The sequence below is a fragment of the Aegilops tauschii genome, chromosome 7 (genome assembly GCF_002575655.3).
Source record: "Aegilops tauschii subsp. strangulata cultivar AL8/78 chromosome 7, Aet v6.0, whole genome shotgun sequence".
NCBI lineage: Eukaryota > Viridiplantae > Streptophyta > Magnoliopsida > Poales > Poaceae > Aegilops > Aegilops tauschii.
In genome coordinates, this window is record NC_053041.3 from 244,443,560 (window position 1) to 244,459,663 (window position 16,104).

Below are 16,104 nucleotides of genomic sequence, written 5' to 3' on the forward strand. Positions count from 1 at the left end.
AAACTGAAAAAGATTACTCCAGGAATTTTAAGAGAAACTTTTCTAGAACATAAGAGAAACATGATACAAGTCATACTGTGTCTTTGCCGATTCCGCTTAGCACCAATCCACCCTTTCCATGTTCTATTTTTGAGGACTCCTTCTTGCAAGCTGTCTTGACAATGGTTCCTTGCTTCCTTGCTTCCTTTGGCTACCCCTCGGATCGACATGTAATTATATAGAGGAGGGAACGGTGGGTGGCACAGCAAAACCAGTTCAAATTTGAAAATATAATAAATACACCTGAGGTTAACTGCGTACGGGAAGAATAAATGCATAGTTGCATTAACTTTTCACTGCTTAAAAGCATTTTAACACATTAGGACAACAATAACTGACTTTTTTTCTTCCCCATGTGCAATGTTTGCCAAACATTTTGAAAATGTACTAACTAATTTTGGTTTATATAAAAGTATTATGTTTCAAACATTATTTCTTCATAATAACTGGATTACCAATCGCCATAAAGAGTACTTTGCTAGAAAGAAAGAACACCACATCACATTTTTAAAATTTGAATTACAAAAATATTAAGAGGCTTCTTCAAATTCAAACACTACAATACATCATAGTTTAAAAACCTAAACACTGCAAAAAAGCATTTTAACACGTTAGGACAACAATAAAGTTTGACATTTTTTTCTTCGCCATGTGCAATGTTTGCCAACCATTTTGAAAAATTACTAACTAATTTGGGTTTATATTAAAATATTATATTTCAAACATTATTTTTGTCATAATAAATGCATTATCAATCGCCATAAAGAGTACTTTGCTTGAAAGAAAGAACACCACATCACATTATTAAAATTTGAATTAAAAAATGAACAGGCTTCTTCAAATTCAAACACCACAAATACATCATAGTTTAAAATCCTAAACACTGCATAAAAACATTTTAACACGTTAGGACAACAATAAAGTTTGGCATATCTTTCTTTGCCATGTCCAATATTTGCCAACCATTTTGAAAATTTACTAACTAATTTTGTTTTATTTATAAATATTATCGTGCAAACATTCTTCATAATAATTGGATTAAGAATCGCCATAAAGAGTACTTTGCTTGAAAGAAAGAACACCACATCACATTATTAAAATTCCATTTTGAAAATGTAGTAACTAATTTTGGTTTATTTATAAATATTATCTTGCAAACCTTATATCTTCATAATAAATGTATTAATAATCGCCATAAAGAGTACTTTGCTACAAAGATAGAGCACCACATCACATTATTAAAATTTGAATTACAAAAAAATTAAGAGGTTTCTTCAAATTCAAACACTACAATACATCATCGTTTAAAATACTAAACACTGCATAAAAGCATTTTAACACATTAGGACAACAATAAAGTTTGACATTTTTTTTCTTCGCCATGTGCGATGTTTGCCAACCATTTTGAATTTTTACTAACTAATTTAGGTTTATTTTTGGAATATTAGCTTTCTAACATTATTTCTTCATAATAAATGGCTTATCAATCGCCATAAAGAGTACTTTGCTTGATAGAAAGAACACCACACCAAATCACATTATTAAAATTAGAATTACAAAAAAATTAAGAGGCTTCTTCAAATTCAAACACCATAATATATCATAGTTTAAAATCCTTAACATTAAGCATTCATCACATTCATAAAATGTTCTACAAGCTCACTTCAGTACAGCTCTTCAACACCCACAAGTGACAGAATTAAAATTCAAACAACAAAACACATCACAGTTTAAAATCATAAACATGAAATGTTCTACAAACTCACTTCAGTCCAGCTCTTCAACACCCACAGTGGACAGACCTGGGAATGTACTAATCCCTTCCATGAAACTTACCATTTTCTTGGAGCAACTATTCTTCCTATGACCAGAAACTTTGCAATTGCTACAAAGCGGTTCTTTGCGTGGTTTAACTGGCAGATCTCCCCTTTGTGGACAAGTAGTGCTCTTGTGGCCTTTTCCACGACAAACACTACCGAAACGTGTCCGCTTCTGTGAATCTTCATACGGCGCTTTGTCACGTGATGTGGTTGGGTATCCTCTTTTCAGCCTCCTTTCTGGTGCTAACAAAACTTCTCTTGAGGACACTTCACTACTACAAACAAAATTTGGCTCGATGGGGTTAACACGAGAAGAGTTGGAAACAGACTCTTTGGAAACACTTGGGCGCTTCGTCTTCATTGTTTTGCAAGATGTTCGGGAACCCACGGAGTTTGTCATGCTTGATGCTTTCGACTTCTCTATCACACTCAACCCGTCTTTGTTAAGGTTTAATGCCATAGCTTTCTGTTTTAAATCACAAAGTCCATTCATGACATACTCAAAAGCCTCAGGATTGCTGTCACCAAGATGGACAATCTCCAATTTTGTTATGTACATTGCAGAATGCCTGAATGTCATTGCATCAGGTGGCCCCATGTCTCTCTGGTAATGCTTGATATGATCCGGCAAAACATCTCGAGCTTCTAGTGTCCATCTCTTCATTATGTGTGCTTGTGGGATTTTCTTCACATCAAGTATTATCATAACCTACCAAAAATAGTACTGATTAAGAGGAAAATGTATTTGCTAAACAAAATTTTAGTATGATTTCACGAAAAAGGTTGGAAAAGAACCTTTAGTATATGAGAGCAAATCATTCCCATGTGCTCGTATCTTCCACACTCGCAACTGTATTTTGATTGGTCTTCGGCTATAACCACCTCATACTTAGTTTTGAACCACAGATCCATGCTTTCAGGGTTCCCATGTATGGCAACATATCTTATTTTTGGTTCTAACTCTTCAACAAAATAGTAGCCAGCCACATAAAGCGTCCTTCCAAACATCTCAAACATTGTCCTTGTATAAATCTTGCTTGCGTGACGCTCTATTGGAAGATTTGATTTTATAACAGCTCCACCCTGCATTTTTATAGAAAACATATTGAGATGTCTACTATCATGGAAAGACAGAATTGTTTTCTGGGTATTTTCTAAATTAAATTACTTACCAGCCTTGTTCTTTTCTCTTGAAATCCTTCCTCCTGTTCCCTGTCATATTGTAGCTTGCCATACTGCTTAACGAAAACATTCATCGGGCATGCTGGCGGCACGTAATTTTTAAGCATGTGGTTTGCACTCTCACTCTGTTGGGTGCTAGTCATTTTAGCACAGAATTTGCCGCTGAAGTAAGGTTTTGCCCATTTTTTCCTCACCTCATAAACCTAAGTTAAAAACGTGTTGCTTGACAGGCCATATTTCCCAACCAATTCTGCCCAACCTTTTTAGAATTCTTCTACAGACAACATTTCGTCACATAGACGATGAATTTCTGTACAAAAATCTGACGTCTTCGTATGATTGCTTCCTAGCGACTCCTTTGCTTTTTTCAATACGTGCCACTTGCACCATCGGTGATTTGTGCTAGGAAAAACATTTTTTATTGCAACCTCCTTAGCTCTTGCCTGATCTGAATTTATAAATAGAGAGAAAAGTCAGAAATCACGGCACTTTCTTAAATATTGTTATAATAAAATACCTTCCTTGTTAGTCGTCTCCTTACCTATTAATATTGTTATTGGTTTCTTCCCGCCCATCAACTTTACAAATTCGCTGAACACCCACTCAAAACTCTCTACCTTCTCATCACGCATCAAAACTCCAGCATACAAAACATTCTGGAAGTGATTGCTAACTCCAACAAACAAGCCAAAAGGCATATCATACAAGTTTGTCTTGTACGTGGTATCAAAAGTAACTACATCGCCAAAATGATGGTATTGGAGCTTGCTACGTCTGTTAGTCCACAAAATAGTTCTTATCCTACTCTCACTATCCACTTGAACGGTGTACTGAAATTCACTATCTCTTTCTTTCAACTCTGAAAACAAATCCATAGTTTTTTCTGACATCATCATCAGCCTGTTCCTTGCTTATTTTGCCACATAGTGTCCTTAGGCACCTTTTAGTGAAAGGTGCATTCTCTATTCTACCAAAAAATCATGCCAATAATGCTGTAAACCTTGCTTAGGTTCACATTATTCTCGCGTAACTGGCTAACAAGCTCTCTAGTATTTGTCAATATGACGATGAGAAGGGAAATGGAGCTTTTCCACACAGTTTGATAACATAGCGTGATTATGAACATGACGATACTCACATATGAACCATCATTTGTCTTCAGTATGTAGAAGACGTAACATAGCTGGGCACTCAGAACGGCAAGAAGTTGTATTGCTTTTCTTAGGTTTCCCTACAGGAAAACATCAACAATTTAGATTGGCTCAATTATGCACGGACGCAAAAAAAAGTCGTGTGAACTTACTGAACATGCGCATAAGAGCTCCTGCATGCATTTTGTCCCCTTTACATTAGTTCTGCTTTTGCCATATCTTATACCAAAACCAAGCTCCCAAGAATATAGGTTGTAGAAATCATATGCTTCACCCAAAGAATCAAAAACCAATCCAATAGATGGTGCTACCACAGCATCAGTCTTTCTATTAGCAAATCCTCTTAAAGCCTGCTCCAAAGGTGCAACTCTGTCGTGCTTGGTCTTCCTTTCATCTGGCATTACTCCGTGCCTTGGCCTATGGAAGTTTTTACAAATATACTTATTATTCATTTGGTTTTGTTCAAATGCTAAATGATGCACATGCCATTGAGATTTGTTTTCAGCACCTAAGAAAATAGCAAATTTTTGTATGAACACTCTGAAACATACCAGGTTAGATTCAACACTGTATCTTCCATGGGAGGTGTGATTCTGACTATACTTTTTTTGATTGTTGGTGTGTTCTGTTTTCACTTAGACACATACCTTCTGACCCATCCTTCTTCAGATCGTGGTGAACCGGATGTATCCTCTTCAGCGCTGCCACGGTCACCATCAATCTTCGTATGCTCGCTCGGGGAGTCATACAATCCCTGGCTCTCACTGTTTTCTATTAGAGTTGCCAGCCGAATCACATGCTCCGAGCCGCACCCGCTAGATCCGTATGAAACACTATGAACTCGTTCAGCAGAAAGAAGTAGCTGGAACCAGATCTGACACGGGACAGATCTCGATGCAGGAATTATTACTTGGGAAGAACAACATACCTTGTCAATATCGAAGGACTGAAGCCGCTTTCCATTCCTGTATATAACCTGAGATCGATTTTCTCTTTCAGATGCCGCGGCCGTCAGCTCTACCTCATCGCTGGTGAGTTCTACTGCATCTGGCTAAGGAAGAAAAGCTAGATCATCTACTCACGCAGAGACAGCCATCCTCGTACACAAAAAAGCAATGACCGCATTCACATCCGTGATTAATGCCCCCTGCCAACCAAATTCAATACCATCCACCGAACTCATGTTCTAAGCTAAACCACAATGTCATCGTTCCTCCACTTGAGCCCCGTATACATGGCGTATAGTTGCTGCCAAAATTATTCCTACTATTAAACATAAAAAAGCACTACATTAACAACGGATCTTAAAGCCGATCAGCACCATCCAGATACCAGGGGCGCGCGCCGACCAGAGCCAAAAGTGTGCTTCCATTGCTTTGAACCATATAAAAGTCCAAATGTCCATGCTACAAAGAAAAGAATATGAGATGACATGATAGGCAGTATTCCACATCAAAAATTCTGTTTTAATCATTTACCTACTCGAGGACGAGTAGGAATTAAGCTTGGGGATGCTGATACATCTCCAACGTATCTATAATTTTTTATTGTTCCATGTTGTTATATTATCATTCTTGGATGTTTTATAATCGTTTTATAGTCATTTTATATCATTTTTTGGTACTAACCTATTGACATAATGCCAAGTGCCAGTTGCTGTTTTTTGCATGTTTTTTACATCGCAGGAAATCAATACCAAACGGAGTCCAAACGCAGTGAAACTTTTTGTGGATTTTTTTGGACCAGAAGACATCCAGTGGGCTAAAGAAGCACCTAGGGGCTGCTTCGAGGGGAGCACAATCCACCAGGGCGCACCTGGAGGCCCAGGCGCGACCTGGTGAGTTGTGACCACCTCGGGTGCCCCCGAACCGCCTCTTTACTCTATAAATACCCCCAATATTCCAGAAACCCTAGGGGAGTCGACGGAAATCAATTCCAGCCGCCACAAGTTCCAAAACCACCAGATCCAATCTAGACACCATCACGGAGAGGTTCATCATGCCCATTGGTGCCTCTCCGATGATGCGTGAGTAGTTCTTTGTAGACCTACGGGTCCGTAGTTAGTAGCTAGATGGCTTCCTCTCTCTCTCTCTTTTGATTCTCAATACAATGGTCTCTTGGATATCCATATGATGTAACTCTTTTGCGGTGTGTTTGCTGGGATCGGATGAACTTTGAGTTTATGATCAGATCTATCTTTTTATCCATGAAAGCTATTTGAGTCTTCTTTGATCTCATATATGCATGATTGCTTATAGCCTCGTATTTCTTCTCCGATATTTGGGTTTTGTTTGGCCAACTTGATCTATTTATCTTGCAATGGGAAGAGGTGCTTTATAATGGGTTCGATCTTACGGTGCTTGATCCCAGTGAAAAAAGGGGAACCGACACGTATGTATCGTTGCTATTAAGGATAAAAAGATGGGGTCTATTTATACATAAATAGATCTTGTCTACATCATGTCATCGTTCTTATTGCATTACTCCGTTTCTCCATGAACTTAATACACTAGATGCATGCTGGATAGCGGTCGATGTATGGAGTAATAGTAGTAGATGCAGGCAGGAGTCGGTCTACTAATCTTGGACGTGATGCCTATATAATGATCGTTGTGTGGATATCATCATGATTATTTGAAGTTCTATCAATTGCCCAACAGTAATTTGTTTACCCACCATTTGCTATTTTTCTCGAGAGAAGCCACTAGTGAAACCTACGGCCCCCGGGTCTCTTCTTTAATATATTTGCCTTTGCGATCTATTTTCCTTTGCCTTTATTTTCAGATCTATTAAACCAAAAATACAAAAATACCTTGCTGCACTTTATTTTATTTGCGTTCGATCTATCAAATTATTACAACTCTCTCACATCTGTTTGCCAATTTCTGGCGCCGTTACCTGAAAGGGATTGACAACCCCTTAACACATCGGGTTGCGAGTATTTGTTATTTGTGTGCATGTGTTGTTTATGTAGTGTTGCTTGATTCTCCTACTGGTTCGATAACCTTGGTCTCATCACTGAGGGAAATACCTACCATCGCTGTGCTGCATAATCCCTTCCTCTTTGGGGAAATACTGACGTAGTCTAGCAGACATCAGGGATACCACACATGCACGCACTATTTAGATGACACCAAAAGTATATATTTGGACAAATGCAGGAAGAATGTGTACCTGGGGCATCGTCGATTTCTTCCGACCAACCATCAATGTTGAAAGAAAGGCAAGCATTTCAAAGGCGAGGCAGATCACCGGAAGAAGCCCGTCGTCCGTACTGGTGATCACATACTTGCTATGGTCAATGATTCACAAGTTATCTTTGGAAAGGGTCCCGGCGGACTATCTGTTCTGAATGACACTGAAGGACGCACCCATGTGGAAGAAGAAATATATATTTTGCGACCCACCCTATTGGAAAGACCTAGAGGTCCGCTCCGCAATCGATGTGATGCACGTGACGAAGAATCTTTGCGTGAACCTGCTAGGCTTCTTGGGCGTGTATGGAAAGACAAAAGATACACCGGAGGCACGGGAGGACCAACAACGTGTGCACAAAAAAGACGGCATGCCTCCAAAGCAGTATGAAGGTCCTGCTAGCTACGCTTTTACCAAAAAAGAGAAGGAAATCTTCTTTGAATGCCTGCTCAGGATGAAGGTCCAGTCTGGCTTCTCGTCGAATATAAAGGGAATAATAAATATGGCAGAGAAAAAGTTCCAGAACCTAAAGTCTCATGATTGCCACGTGATTATGATGCAAATGCTTCCGGTTGCATTGAGGGGGCTTCTACTGAAAAATGTTTGATTATCCATTGTGAAGCTATGTGCATTCCTCAATGCAATCTCTCAGAAGGTGATCGATCCAGAAATCCTACCAAGGATAAGGAGTGATTTGGCGCAATGTCTTGGCAGTTCCGAGTTGGTGTTCCCACCATCCTTCTTCAATATCATGACGCACGTCCTAGTTCATTTAATCGATGAGATTGCCATTCTGGGCCATGTATTTCTACACAATATGTTCCCCTTTGAGAGGTTCATGGGAGTCTTAAAGAAATATGTCTGTAACTATGCTAGGCCAGAAGGAAGCATCTCCACGGGCCATCAAAGAGAGGAGGTTATTGGGTTTTGTGTTGACTTCATTCCTGACCTTAAGAAGATTGGTCTCCCTCAATCACGGTATGAGGGGAGACTGGCTGGAAAAGGCACGCTAGGAGCAGACTCAATAATATGTAGGGACGGGCATTCTTGGTCTCAAGCACACTACAACAATTCTACAGAATTCTACCTTGGTGACCCCGTAGGTCAATGAACACAAGAATATTCTGCGCTCCAAACATCCGGAGCAGTGTGACGACTGGATTACATGTGAACACATCAGGACTTTCTACAGTTGGTTGCAAACACGTCTCATGGGTGACAACACTGTTTCTGATGAGTTGTAATCGTTGGCCAAGGGACCATCTTCGACTGTATTGACTTACAAAAGGTACGAGATAAATGGGAATACGTTTTACACGATCTCCCAAGATCAAAAGAGCACCAACCAAAACAGTGGTGTCCTCTTTGATGCAGCAACCAAGAGGGGAAAGGACACATATTATGATTACATAGTGGACATATGGGAACTTGACTATGGACATGAATTTAAGGTCCCTTTGTTTCAGTGCAAATGGGTCAATCTGTCAGGAGGCGGGGTACAGGTAGACCCACAGTACGAGACAACAGTGGATCTGAAAAATCTTGGGTAGACAGACGAACCATTCGTCCTAGCCAATGATGTGGCGCAGGTTTTCTATGTGAAGGACATGTCACCAAACCGAAAAAAAGAAAAGATAAGGAAGCGAATACATCATACGATGAGCCAAAGCGCCACATAGTTCTTTCAGTAAAAAGAGACATCGTGGGAGTGGAGGGCAAGACAAACATGTCTGAAGATTATGAAAAGTTTCATGAAATTCCTCCCTTCAAAGTCAAGGCTGACCCAAGCACCTTGTTAAACGATGAAGATTATCCATGATTACGGCGCAATAAGAAAACGACACAAGCGAAGAAAAAGTGAAGACTATCACTACAGTTACATGTGAAGAAATGAAATGCCTTTTGTAACAGATGAGTTTTCGTATGAAACCCTGATACTTCGAAAGAGATTGTCCATTTTGTACACAAAGTGCATCCAGCTTTTGTCGTAACCCTCTCAACTTTAACATGCTACATGGGCGAAATGATGATACCATGCTAACTTTCAACCTTTTTAGAGTTCATTTGAAGTGCTTTTCAATTTCAGGGTCATTTAGCTTAAAAATCAGTAAATGCATGAAAAATACCAAATGAAGTCAGAAAGGGTTGAAAATTGATGATGTGGCTTTGAATGGTTCATTTTGAACACACAAAAATTCTGGGGTTCAAATAAGTTCAAAAAATGAAATCCCTTTGTAACAGATGAGTTTTCGTCTGAAACCCTGATACTTCGAAAGAGATTGTCCATTTTGTACACGAAGTGCATCCAGTTTTTGCTGTAACCCTCTAAACTTTTTAGAACATGCTATGTGGGTGAAATGATGATACCATGCCAACTTTCAACCTTTTCAGAGTTCATTTGAAGTGCTTTTCAATTTCAGGGTCATTTAGCTCAAAAAAATCAGTAAATGCATGAAAAATACCAAATGAAGTTAGAAAGGGTTGAAATTGATGATGTGGCTTTGAGTGGTGCATTTTGAACACACAAAAATTCTGGAGTTCAAATAAATTCAAAAAAAATGAAATCCCTTTGTAACAGATGGGTTTTCGTCCGAAACCCAGGTTCTTCGAAAGAGATTGTCCATTTTGTGCACGAAGTGCATCCAGCTTTTGCCGTAACCCTCTCAGCTTTTTAGCACATGCTATGTGGGTGAAATGATGATACCATGCCAACTTTCAACCTTTTTAGAGTTCATTTGAAGTGCTTTTCAATTTCAGGGTCATTTAGCTCAAAGTATGAACTAATAGCAAAAATAATGAACTAGAAAACTTTTTTGAAACTCTAATAGCAAAAAGAATGAACTAAAAAAATCAATTAAAATATTCTATTATGATCAACTAAAATAAAACTATAATATTCATCAATAGCAAAAATAATCAACTAAAAAGCTTTTATAAAACTCTAATATAAAAAGGAATGAACTAAAAAGATTTTATAAACCTCTAGTATTTTTGAAACTAAAATTATAAAAAAATTATGCAACTAAAACAGACATTTACAATAACCTAAAAAAATACCAAATTGAATATAATGATAAAACACAGTAATATTAAATAGTAGAAAAAAGAATCAATCAAAAATTTACTTTTATAGTAAAGTTATTCACAAACTAGTGATTCACACAAATTTAAAAGAATTCAAATTTAAACTATTCAAATTTGCAAACTAATGGCACTAACAAAAAGTTTATAATTTTTGTGACCTAAAAGCAAAAACAATCACTGAAAAACTGTAGGTATTTAGCTGTACGTAGAAACAAAAGAAAATAAATAAGCAAAAAAGAAAACCAAAAAACTGGAAAAGCAATAAAAAATGCCACCTACTGGGCCACCACGGCCTGAATACGACTAGAAACCCAGCTAGTTGGGCCAGGATTCAGGCCCGCAGCAGGCCCAGTAGGCCCACAGGCAGAGGAGTGTGTGATTAGGCCCGTAAGCGTGCAGTTGAGAGGAGCTCGAGAGGGTTGGCGCAGCAGCGCTTATAAACAACTCTTGAGCCCTCTCAGCTAACGAGGTGGGACTAAACTTTTTGCCCCGGGTAGCACCACCCTTTCGTCCCGGTTGGTGGCACCAACCGGGACAAATACCCACCTTTGGTCCCAGTTCGTGCCACCAACCGGGCCCAATGCCCACCTTTGGTCCCGGTTCGTGCCACCAACCGGGACCAAAGGTCTCTGCTTCCCAACCAGGACCAACGATGGGCATTGGTCCCGGTTGGTGCCACCAACCGGGACTAACGGCTTTGCTATATAAGATGACACTTAGGAATTTTTCACTTCTCATCTCGCAGTAGCCCCCGACGACGCCGACGACATCGACGCCGCCAGGTTGCCTCGATGCCGTCTGCCATCGTCGTTGCCTGTGCCCCTGCCCCGGGCCACGCCCATTGTTGCCGTCGCCCCTGCCCTGAGCCTGCACCCTTGCCCCGCCCCCGTCGTCGCTGTCGCCCCTGCCCCGAGCCCGCGCCCGTGCCCCGTCGACATCGTCGTCGTCGTCCTCGCCGCCGACCTGGCGCCCCTGCCCCTCCTCACCTTGGTCCGGTCGGCGCCCTCCCTATCCTCCTCCCTCCCGTGCCCCTGTTTTTTTCATATATATATATATATATATATATATGCATGTTTTTTTGTTCATATATAGATGATATGTATGTACATGTGTATATGATGATATGTATGTCTAGCTATATGATCATATGATGTATTTTTCATAATTTTTTTGTTCCTATTATATGATGAAATTTTTTGTTCATAGATGATCATTGGTTATTATCAAAGTTGACCAAAGACATTGTTTTAGAGAAATTTTAAAATGTGGTTAAAATGTTAAAATAACCAAATAACAAAATGACCAATGTGGTTACTTCATCATGATGATCTCTCGAGGCCACCCAAACCCTAGAAAAAAAACATTGTCGATCTCCTACCCCCTCCCGCCCCTACCCGAAAAACTCTCGAGGCCACCCAAACCCCTAGAAGAAAACTCTGGTAACTTTGACATGAGGGGGGACGTCGATCAACCCCCTCTCGCCCGACCAACTCTCGAGTCCACCCAAACCAGGACTAAAAAAGCGTTGTCGAGGCCACCCCAAACCCTAGAAGAGTTGTCGAGGCCACCCCAAACCCTAGAAGAGTTGTCGATCTAACCCCTCCCGCCCCTACCCGTAATTGTTATGTTCATAGCGATTGTTTTCCACAAATTGTCCTCTTCTGAAAGTATAACCCCGATAACTTCGACATGAGGGGGGACGTCGGACATGCATGAGAGAGGCGGTCTGCAACTAATACATTGCTCATATATGCATATGATTCCTTATTGTGATATTAGCTAGGTCTATGATTGCCACTAATATATTGATACGTCTCCATCGTATCTATAATTCTTGATTGTTCCATGCTAATATTATACAACTTTTACATACTTTTGGCAACTTTTTATATGATTTATTGGACTAACCTATTGATCCAGTGCCAGTTCCTGATTTATGCATGTTTTTTGTTTCGCAGAATATCCGTATCAAACGAAGTCCAAATGCAGCAAAATTTCAAGGAGAATTATTTTGGAATATATGTGATTTTTGGGAGTTGGAATCACCGCAAACGGAGGCCCGAGGTGGGCACAACCCTCCAGGGCGCGTCCCGGAGCCAGGCGGGCTGTGGTGGGTTGTGCCCTCCTCGAACGTCGGTTGGAGCTCTACTTCGGGCGTAGGGAAGCTTATATCCCGAAAAAAAATCGTGTTAAAATCTCAGCGCAATCGGAGTTACGGATCTCCGGGAATATAAGAAATGGTTTTCGGCCAGATCTGGGGAACGCGAAACAGAAGAGAACAGAGAGGGAGATCCAATCTCGGAGGGGCTCCCGCCCTTCCGCCACCGTGGAGACCAAGGACTAGAGGGGGGAACACTCCTCCCATCTAGGAGGGAGGCCAAGGAAGAAGAAGAAGGAGGAGGGGGCTTTCTCCCCCTCGCTTCCGGTGGCGCCGGAGTGCCGCCGGGTCAACGATCGGGACGGCGATCTACATCAACAATCTTGCTACCGTCAACACCAACTTTCTCCCCCTCTATGCAGCGGTGTAACACCTCTTCTCCCCGCTGTAATCTCTACTTAAACGTGGTGCTCAACTCCATATATTATTTCCCAATGATCTATGGTTATCCTATGATGTTTGAGTAGATACGTTTTGTCCTGTGGGTTAATCGTGATCTTGGTGGGTATGATTGTATATTTTATTTATGGTGCTGTCCTACGGTGCCCTCCATCTCGCGCAAACGTGAGGGACCCCCGCTGTAGGGTGTTGCAATATGTTCATGGTTCGCTTATGGTGGGTTGCGAGAGTGACAGAAACTTAAACCCGAGTAGGTGGGGTATGACGTATGGGAATAAAGAGGACTTGATACTGAATACTATGGTTGGGTTTCACGACCTTAATGATCTTTAGTAGTTGCGGATGCTTGCTAGAATTCCAATCATAAGTGCATATGATCCAAGTAGAGAAAGTATGTTAGCGCATGCCTCTCCCTCATATAAAGTTGCAAGAATGATTACCAGTACTTGTTATCGATTGCCTAGGGACAAATAACTTTCTTGTTGACACAAACCCTTTTACTAAACACCTAACTTTTATTATCTTGCAAAGTACTTCTAGTTTTATTCATGCAAAGTAGTTCTAGCATCACACCTACAAAATAGTTTCATACTTGTTTTCGGTAAAGCAAACGTCAAGTGTGCGTAGAGTTGTATCGGTGGTCGATAGAACTTGAGGGAATATTTGTGCTGCCTTTAGCTCCTCGTTGGGTTCAACACTCTTATTTATCGAAAAAGGCTACAAACGATCCCCTATACTTGTGGGTTATCAAGACCTTTTTCTGGCGCCATTGCCGGGGAGCACTAGCATGGGGTGAATATTCTCGTGTGTGCTTGTTTGCTTTATCACTAAGTAGTTTTTATTTCCTGTTCTAAGTTGTTCTCTATCTTTAGTTATGGATATGGAACACGAAACACCAAAAAAATTAGTGGTACTTGCTACCCATGGAGATGGGGAACCTCCTAAAACCCTCGATGCTCGTTATGTGAAAAATATTATGCACTACTTTGATAATCCCGAGAAAACCCCATTCAACTTGATAACGGGATTAACGTTGGATCAACGTGAATACTTTAGGGATTATCGCTTGACTCAAAAGGGAAAAAATTTATGGGATTGAAATGTTGCAATGGTATGCTTGGAATCTATGCTTGAGATATGATTATACTTGTTGCTCTAAGATTGAGGTTCCACACCTTCCCTATTCATGTGAGTTCTAACCTTGGCTTCTTATGCTAGAGGTATATATGGTTACTGTGACAGCCTCGATTTGCCTTCTCTCTTTCTATGGACTTTCATTTGCATTTGCTTTGGATTTGGAGTATTGAATCAATTCAAATGGACTTGAACACTTGGGCCAACCCTTGATTTTCACCCAAGTGACCCATCCACCTCTATCTCACCTTTCCTTCTCTGAAAAACTCCAACAAAAGCCCAAGGAATATTTTTCATAAAAGAAAAATATTCATTTTCTTCCCTAAAAATCACTTCAGAGAAGTATGCTCCAAAGCAACCCCTAGATTTCTTGCTCCAAAAATCCTGAATAAATTCACAAATATTCTTTGAACCCTAGGGCACCTTCCTGAGCAAAAATATTGCATAAATGTTTGTAATATTTTTGCTATAGAAAATCATTTCTGTTCTCGACAGAATGATCACTTTGCACAACAAGTATATTTTTGCTTGATCTTTTGGGGCTGATCTTTTCTGAGCTTGATTACCCTCCTAAGAGATTGCTAAACCCTAAAGCACAGCCTTTAGTTCTCACTAAATTTTTCTCAGTGAAGCTCACAAGTTTCTGTCCAGAAACTTGCCAGGAGGAAAGCCACTCCCACAGTTCACCTGTGACCCAGCCAACCGTGCAAAACAACCAAAACCACTAAGGACTAACTACCAGACATGGTGTTTGCGCTTAGCTCAACCTGATGCCAAAGTTCACACAGTAACCATGAGCATCCAAGGGGGTTGGCATGCGGCTGACGCGCTCTACGGTGCGCCAGCGTCTCTGTTTCGCGCGTGCTCACTGCCCCGGCCACCGCACCTTGCCAAACCGCACCCCCATCCTCATTTGCACCTCCATAACTCCACCCTGGTGCTCGCCAACGCCGGAGCTCGCCGCAGCGAGCACAGGCATGGCGCGGCCAAGGCAACAGTGCGCCCGTGCCCCTGTGCTCGTCGCGTACCGCGCTCATCTGCTCGTGCAGCTTGTGTACAGCCCCCGCGTGATCCCTGGCACCTTCTCCCCCTCTCACTGACGCCATTCGTCACCGGGCGACACTCTAGATAGCTCCGGCGAGCTCTCAATCGCCGCCTCGGCCTCGCCTATAAATAGAGCTCCCCCGAGCTCGTTTCTCTCTGCGCACACACTCAGCACACCTCCACACCATCGTAGGAAGCCGCAGCCCGGCCGGGTAGGCCTCTGGCCACCGTCCCTGCTCCGAGCTCGCCGATGATCCCCATCCTCTGCCCCCTCTCTCTCCAGAGCCGCTCGAGCTCCACTGACCACTCCAGCGTGTTCGTGGTTGTCTACTGGTGCGTGCTGGTGCCGTTGGAGCTGCTCGACTGGCCCCGCTTCGCCGGAACCACCATCTCCGATGAGCTCCGCCCGCTGCCGCCGCCGACGAGCTTTGTTCCGACCCCGTCCGGCCACCCCTAGCCACACTACGGGTATGGGCAGGTGTGCCTCGATCTCCTCTACAACCCTATCCTCTTAGATCTTGTCGCATGGCACTCCTCGCCGGAGAAAGCGCCGTCGCCGCGCTGCCCGCCTCTGCTTCTCTTCCCCTCCCCCTCCGACTTGACTGCTGGGGGCCGCTGTCAGCCACTCAGGCCGCGGCCGAAGCGGTATGAGTGGTGGCGCCAAGGCGGTTTACGCCTTCAACGTCACCCCCCTCTTATTTTTCTTTGAAGTCAAATTTAGTTCAAATTTGACCAGAACTTTGACTAGCTGTAACTTTCATTCTACAAGTCCAAATGAGTTGATTATTTTTGCATTCTGTTCTTACTGGAAAATCCTAGCAGCACACCCAAGATGGGGTTTTTCTTTGCTGCCTAGAATTTCTGGTAATTTTCCGAAGTGTTCTTGATATTTTCTTTC

At 41.7% G+C, this 16,104-nt stretch overlaps 1 pseudogene; it reads right to left on the reverse strand.

Moving 5' to 3' along the window:
- Nucleotides 1-1,806: 1,806 nt before the first annotated feature.
- LOC141027072 (putative protein FAR1-RELATED SEQUENCE 10) lies at nucleotides 1,807-5,428 on the reverse strand (annotated as a pseudogene).
- Nucleotides 5,429-16,104: the final 10,676 nt, after the last annotated feature.